This window comes from Triticum dicoccoides, chromosome 3B (genome assembly GCF_002162155.2).
Source record: "Triticum dicoccoides isolate Atlit2015 ecotype Zavitan chromosome 3B, WEW_v2.0, whole genome shotgun sequence".
In the NCBI taxonomy this organism is placed as follows: Eukaryota; Viridiplantae; Streptophyta; class Magnoliopsida; order Poales; family Poaceae; genus Triticum; species Triticum dicoccoides.
This window is the reverse complement of record NC_041385.1, coordinates 544,979,767-544,987,846: the sequence shown is the minus strand read 5'-3', so window position 1 is coordinate 544,987,846 and position 8,080 is coordinate 544,979,767.

The following is an 8,080-nucleotide window of genomic DNA, read 5'->3' as shown; positions in this document are numbered from 1 at the left end:
TATAGCACTATATGCATCGGCTCCGAATCATGTCTTGGGTCAATAGTTGGGTTTGCCCGGCTCCCATGTTTTGGTACCTTACGTTCCGTTATATCGGCTAAGGTAGCACTGGGAGAACCACTGCGATTGCGCCCAGTTGAGCTGGGTTAACGCCTCAGTAGAGAAAGCTAAAACTGACCGTCATGATGAGGCGAGAGCCGGTCGCTGTTCGAGAGGTTTTTTGCGAGTCCTTAAAGACTTATGCCACTTAGAGCGAGGAGTCGGATACTATCCGGCCAAGGCGTGGATAGCGCCCCAAATTCGGCCTTCCGAAGACTAGGGGCTTCGCCGAAATTTAAAATTATAGAATTCTATGGCTAAGTGAGAGTGTTCAAGCATTATAAGTCTGGTTGCCTTGTTCACTGTGTTGAGCGCCTCCCTAGATGGACCCAAAAATGGGAACAAGAGTGCTCAAGTTTATCCCAAACACCCCAGCACTCGTGGCATGGGGGCTGAAGCTGACGACTTTCCATCTCTCAGATTTGATAAACAGCCGCACAGAAGGTAATATTTTAAATTAACAAGCATTGCTTAGCGCATATGAACTAAGTTTTCAGCGCACAGGATAACAAAATGCGAGTCTACTCAAATATTACATCTTTGGAGCACTCACCCGCAATAGTGCGGGCGCCCTTCAGCACACTCTTATAATACATCTCGGGCGTGCGATGCTCCTTGCCCTCTGGTGGCGGGTCCATTACGAGCTTCTGGGCATCCATCTTGCCCCAGTGCACCTTTGCACGTGCAAGGGCCCGACGGGCACCCTCAATACAAGCGGAATGCTTGATGACTTCAACCCACGGGCACGCATCCACCAGCCGCCGCACCAGGCCGAAGTAGCTCCCAGGCATGGCCTCCTTAGGCCACAGCCGAACTATGAGGCCCTTCATGGCCTGTTCGGCCGCCTTGTGGAGCTCGACCAGCTGCTTCAGCTGGTCGCTAAGGGGCACCGGATGTCTGGCCTCAGCATACTGAGACCAGAAGACCTTCTCCGTCGAGCTCCCCTCCTCGGCCCAGTAGAATGCGGCAGCGTCGGACACGCTGCGAGGAAGATCTGCGAACGCTCCTGGAGAGCTCCGAATTCGGGTAAGCAACAGGTAATTAACACTCACATGCTTACTTTGCATGAAAAATGCCTTACCCGCTGCTATTTTCTTCACCGCCTCAATCTCCTGAAGGGCCTTGTAGGCTTCGTCCTTAGCGGCTTTGGCACTCTCAAGAGCCGTTGCAAGCTCAGACTCTCGAGTCTTCGAGTCACGCTCCAAGCTCTCATGTTTTTTCACGAGATCCTGGAGCTCTTGTTGTACCTCCGCCACCCGCGCCTCCTGTTTCTCTCGCTCGGTGCGCTCCGCGGCCGCATTGCGTTCGGTCGCGGCCACCGCCTCCTTCAGGGTCGCCACCTCGTTAGTGGCCCCTGCAATACCCACGTTATCCTTGTCATTTTTCTTGCAACCAAATCCTTTTCTGTAAGGTACAATTTTCATAAGGTATTACTCACCTTCTTTTTCCTCGAGCTGCTTCTTGGCATGGCCGAGCTTGTTCTCGGACCGCTCGAGGTTTTCCTTCAAAGTATTGACCTCCGTAGTCAGTGCGGCGGAGGTCAGCAGCACAGCCTGCAATCCCATATTGACATATTTTTTATGACTCCTGCGTTTATCTTTTCTAAAGATCCTCAGTCCGGTTTTTCTTTCCGAACACCGAACCGAGCATCAGGGGCTACTGTCTATGCGGTACCATTTTACATATATTGAAATTCTTACCTCAAAGCCTATTAGAAGGCTGCTGCAGGCTTCGGTCAGCCCGCTCTTGGCGAGCTGAACCTTCTGAATCACCGCACTCATAACAGTGCGGTGTTCCTCTTTGATGGAGGTGCCGTTGAGCGCCTCCAGCAAACTATCCGGCACCTCCGGTTGGACGGAGGCAGACGGCGCCGCGGTCCTGCCCTTCTTACGAAGGGGTCGCCCGCCGGACTCCGGAGCCACTGTGGCCTCCGTGGCTGAGTCCGGTGCAAAGTTCGGGAAGTTGTCCTGTGACACCTCCGGGGCCTCCTCCTCCTGGTGGGTCCCTTCCTGGGATCCCACCTTGGCATCGTCCGTGGCACGGGGCGTGGAGGCAGTCGGAAGGGAATCCATATCCGATGCACCCAAGGACCCGCTCAATGAAACGGGAAGATCATCCTTGGGTGGACTGCAGGGTTGTATGCGGCATTAGAAAGACATTATGTGGCGAAAAGAAAAAAACCTTGAAGTTATTCGGGAGTCCGGATACTTACGATCTCGCCAGGGGCTTGGCCCTTGGAGGCCAGTCCTCATCGTCATCACTGGGTTGGCGGAGCAGTCTGGGGGAAGAGTTTTTCCCTTCTTGGACCCTTCGGCCTCCCTTGTTGGGGAGGCCTTCCTTTTCTTCCCTCCCCCCGCTGGGGGAGAGGCTTTTTTCTTCTCCTCCTCGCCATGGTGGGAGGAGTCGGCCTCGGATTCATCATCCGACAGCACCTGAAAACGGGAACTCTTCCGAGTCCCCGTGGCCTTCTTCTTGGCCTTCTTCTCCGGCACCACGTGGGGTGCCGGAACCAGCAGCCCCGTTAGACGGGCGTCCGCTGGGTCCTCTGGCAATGAGGCCGGACAGATAGTCTGTTCGGCCTTCGCCAGCCAGTCCTGTCAAAGGTAAGGGGAGTTTAGATCACACATAGAGTCAAACTATGGAAAACAAGTGGCAAAATCACTTACCTCGTCAGCTGGACGCTGCGAGCGGAATCCGCGATCTTCGGTAGCGGATGCGGGAGCCTCGGCGCCCTTGAACAGCACCTTCCAGACATCTTCGTACATAGTGTCGAAGAGCCCACTCAGGGTCTGGTGTTGCGCCGGATCGAACTCCCACATGTTGAAACCCCGTCGTTGGCACGGGAGGATCCGGCGGATGAGCATGACCTGGACTACGTTGACAAGCTTGAGCTTCTTGTCCACCAGCTTCTGGATACAGGCTTGGAGTCCGGTCAGCTCCTCCGAATTCCCCCAGATCAGGCCACTCTCTTTCCAGGAGGTGAGCCATGTAGGGATGCCGGATCTGAATTCGGGGGCCGCTGCCCAATCGGCGTCACGCGGCTCGGTGATGTAGAACCACCCCGATTGCCACTCCTTGATGGTTTCCACGAAAGTGCCCTCCAGCCACGTAACGTGGGACATCTTGCCCACCATGGCGCCTCCGCACTCCGCTTGGCTGCCCTTCACAACCTTCGGCTTGACACTGAAGGTCTTGAGCCACAAGCCGAAGTGGGGCTGGATGCAGAGGAAGGCCTCGCACACGACGATAAACGCTGAGATGTTGAGGATGAAATTCAGGGCCAGATCATGGAAATCCAGGCCGTAGTAGAACATGAGCCCCCGGAGTAACGGATGAAGTGGGAAGCCCAGTCCGCGGAGGAAATGGGGAAGAAACACTACCCTCTCATGGGGCCTGGGGGTGGGGATGAGCTCTCCCTCGTCGGGGAGCTGGTGCGCAATGTCGCTGGACAAGTATCCGGTGTCGTGCAGCTTCTGGATCTGCCCCTCCGTGACGGAGGAGGCCATCCACTTGCCTCCCGCTCCGGACATAGTTGGAGAAGGTTGAGGTGAGAAGTGCGGACTTGGGCGCTGGAGCTCGAGTTCGCGGAGATGGATAAGCCAAGGAGGAAGAAGGCGCATGTAAAAGGGTTGGATCTTTATCCCCTTATATGGGCAGACAGAAACATGCGTCCCCACCGGCCTGGTAAAACTCGCTTATCTCCCAAGCGTCACAGTCGATGGCGCGGTTGGGTTACCCATGTCCGTATTGATGGGAATCCCGAAATAAGGGGAACATGATCTCTGCTTCGACAAGACATGCCAAGGAAACCGCTTCGCTAAAACGCGTTAAGATGGAACAATAAAAACAATTTGAGTAAAGGCTTGGAAGTGGTGTGACGTCACGCCACAGAATACGTCAGCAGATTGATCTTGTGTAATATTATTCTCTCTACGGTGGTACGTGGAATTTATTTTTGTAGAGCCGGACACTATCCTGGTGTTCACGATCTTCTATAAATTATTCGGAGGAGGAACCAGCCTTGCAATGCCGAAGACAATACGCGCGCCGGACTCGTCGTCATTGAAGCCTGGTTCAGGGGCTACTGAGGGAGTTCCGGACTAGGGGGTGTCCGGATAGCCGAACTATCATCATCGGCCGGACTCCAAGACTATGAAGATAGAAGATTGAAGACTTCGTCCCGTGTCCGGATGGGATTTTCCTTGGCGTGGAAGGCAAGCTTGGCAATACAGATATGTAGATCTCCTACCTTTGTAACCGACTCTGTGTAACCCTAGCCCTCTCCGGTGTCTATATAAACCGGATGGCCTTAGTCCATAGGACGAACAACAATCATACCATAGGCTATCTTCTAGGGTTTAGCCTCCTTGATCTCGTGGTAGATCCACTCTTGTAACACACATCATCAATATTAATCAAGCAGGACGTAGAGTTTTACCTCCATTAAGAGGGCCCGAACCTGGGTAAAACATCGTGTCCCTTGTCTCCTGTTACCATCCGCCTAGACGCACAGTTCGGGACCCCCTACCCGAGATCCGCCGGTTTTGACACCGACAGGCACTCTTTGAAGTACTTTGTGTTGGTTGAATAGATGAATCTCAGATTGTGTGATGCATATCGTATAATCATGCCCACAGATACTTGAGGTGACAATGGAGTATCTAGGTGACATTAGGGTTTTGGTTGATTTGTGTCTTAAGGTGTTATTCTAGTATGAACTCTATGATAGATTGAGTGGAAAGAATAGCTTCATGTTATTTTACTATGAACTCTTGAATAGATAGAACAGAAAGAATAACTTTGAGGTGGTTTCGTACCCTACCATAATCTCTTCGTTTGTTCTCTGCTATTAGTGTCTTTGGAGTGACTCTTTGTTGCATGTTGAGGGATTGTTATATGATCTATCTATGTTATTATTGTTGAGAGAACTTGCACTAGTGAAAGTATGAACCCTAGGCCTTGTTTCCTATCATTGCAATACCATTTACGCTCACTTTTATCGCTTGCTACCTTGCTGTTTTTATAATTTCAGATTACAAAAACCTTTATCTACTATCTATTTTGCACTTGTATCACCATCTCTTCGCCGAACTAGTGCACCTATACAATTTACCATTGTATTGGGTGTATTGGGGACACAAGAGACACTTTGTTATTTGGTTTCAGGGTTGTTTGAGAGAGACCATCTTCATCCGACGCCTCCTACGGATTGATAAACCTTAGGTCATCCACTTGAGGGAAAGTTGCTACTGTCCTACAAACCTGTGCACTTGCATGCCCAACAACGTCTACAAGAAGAAGGTTATGTAGTAGACATCAACCAACTATATAAATCATACAAAGTACAACATAAAAATTTGAATACCTAAGAATCACTATCGGTAATGACGTGCTCATCATCATCATTAATAAATGCATTATCATCGTCACTATCGGTAATGACGTGCTCATCATCATCATTAATAAATAAATCATCATGTGGAAGGCCACCTTCACGTAATCGTTCAAGCATTGACAGGTCATCTGCAGCAGTAACTTCTTCTTCTAACAGCTCTTCTTGTTCCGGCTCAGGGTCGGATTCACTATCGTTGTCTACTTCAATGTTCTGGGGTGGAGTAGAGCGTTTCTTGAAACATTTTTTGGCAAGACGTGTTTCTTGGAAGAATTCTCCTTCGTCATATGTGTCTTGGTAAAAGTGACGTTCATAATCCTCTTCATTGGGGGGAGGTGGTCTAACATGTGGCGGCACTTCATAAACGACATCCCAACCACTGAGATTTGGATCACTTTGACAGGCCCACGGTAGATAGAAAACTTGGGTTGCCTGTTGAGCCGTAATATAGACATCGGTAACATCCAAATGGGTGCTTTGTTTGATTTCGACTAGCCCTATGTGTTCGTGAGTCCTTCTAGTCTCCCTGGGCTGGAACCAATAACATCTGAAGAGTACGACGTTTGGTGGGTTATCACCATAGAATTGAAGTTCATAAATTGCTTCAAATCTTCCACAGTACTCGACACCTCCTTCGCCGATAGCAGAGACACAACAATTTGTAGACTTTCGTTCGGCCATAGATAGCTCTTTGCCATAGGTACGAAAGTGATACCCGTTGATGTCGTAATTGTCAAATGAACGGACCTTATAGTCAAAACCATTAGCTACTTGTCTCAATTCGGCATCCATAATCTCTGAATTAGCCTACAAGTTTAATAAGAAAGGATTTTTGCATTAGTCGCAAATTAGCCAAAGAAATGAAAGGGTCTAATGGAAATTACCGTTTTTTTAAACCAAGAGATGAAACTGGGATATTCGCCTTCTTGATTTGCTAGAAGCTCATACTCTATGACGAAATCATTTTGGATCACCGCTCCATACAAGAATATGGCGACGTATCGACTACATCAAATATCCAGGAATAAGAGCAGTTCAAAGAAATTAGAAGTTGCGAAACAATGTAACAAGATCTTACTCGATGTACGGCTGCACTTATGTTAGGTTGTTAAAGAGATACAGCGAAATGGTCTGCCATTCTTCAACATCCAACGATACTGGTTTCCAAGCACTGGATGGTGCGAGATTCCCTTTGAATAGGCTGAGGTTGGATTGACCCTTTGTAGGCTCGTCAGCATTGTACCGAGGCTTCGGATTATGCAAATGACGATTTTTGGCTTCGTAGTGTGCTGTCACGAAGTTTGACGCCTCCTCTGTGATGAATGTCTCGGCCATCAATGCTTCTATTCTATATTTATTTTTACATTTTGCTCGAAGCGTCTTCTGCATCCTCTCAGTTGAGTAGCACCAATGATTTTGCACGGGCCCCCCAATCGTGCCTCGGTTGGGAGATGCAAAATCAAGTGTTGCATTGGATTAAAGAAGCTTGGCAGAAAGATCATCTCTAACTTGCAGATCAACTCCAGCGCCAACTGTTCCATTTCTTCTAGGAGGCCAGGCGATAGTTCTTTCGCACAAAGAACATGGAAGAAATAGCTCAACTCTGCCAGTACTAGCCATTCATCCTCAAGGATGAAGCCACGCGACATCACCGGCATTATCCGCTCTGTCCATATGTGCGCCAATCATGACTTTTTAGACCAAATATTTTCAATTTATCAAGACTCGCTCCCCTCTTTAGATTTGTTGCATACCCATCGGGGAACATCAACTACATTTTCACCCACAAAATAATGTTCTTCATAGCTGGCCTTCCAAGATTGAACCATGCCTTTGGCTTCTTCTAGTTCTGCTTTCCTTTCGGTTCTTGCATGTTTTGTAACGGTCTATCACAGAGCTCCTCTAGATCATCTCTAGCCTTAGTATTATCCTTAGATTTCCCCTCCATGCCGAACAGTGTACCAAAAATGGGCTTCGGTGATATTCTTTTCAGTGTGCATCACGTCGATGTTGTGTAGGCAAAGGAGGTCTTTGAAGTAAGGCAGATCCCAGAAGCATGTCTTGTGAAACCATGCGTGTTCCGTATTATACCCCTTGAAATACCCTGGACGCTTTGGATCTAGCTCAAGAGCGTTTATCTGATCTAGGGTCTGTTGGCCTGTCAACGCAGGTGGTGCAGAGTGTTTGACAACTATACCTTTCATGAAGTTCTTCTTGTCTTTCCTGAGCTTATGGCGAGGATCTAGAAACTGTCTATGTAGGTCAAAGCAACTATACTTGCGCCCCGCCGTCAGCCAACGAAACTCAAGAGCTCCCTTGCATGTGGGGCACGGGAACCTTCCATGCACACACTAGCCAACGAATAGCGCATACGCCGGCCAGTCATGCGTCGAGTACATGTACCAGGAACGCATTGTGAAGTTCTGTTTGCTAAAGGCGTCGTATGTCTTGAACCCATTATCCCAAGCTTCTTGCAATTCGTCCTTAAGCGGCTGCATGTACACATTCATATTCTTCCCCGGATAGTTGGGCCCTGGAATTATCAACGTCAGGAAAATGTTCTTTCTTTGCATAATCTGCCCGAGGGGA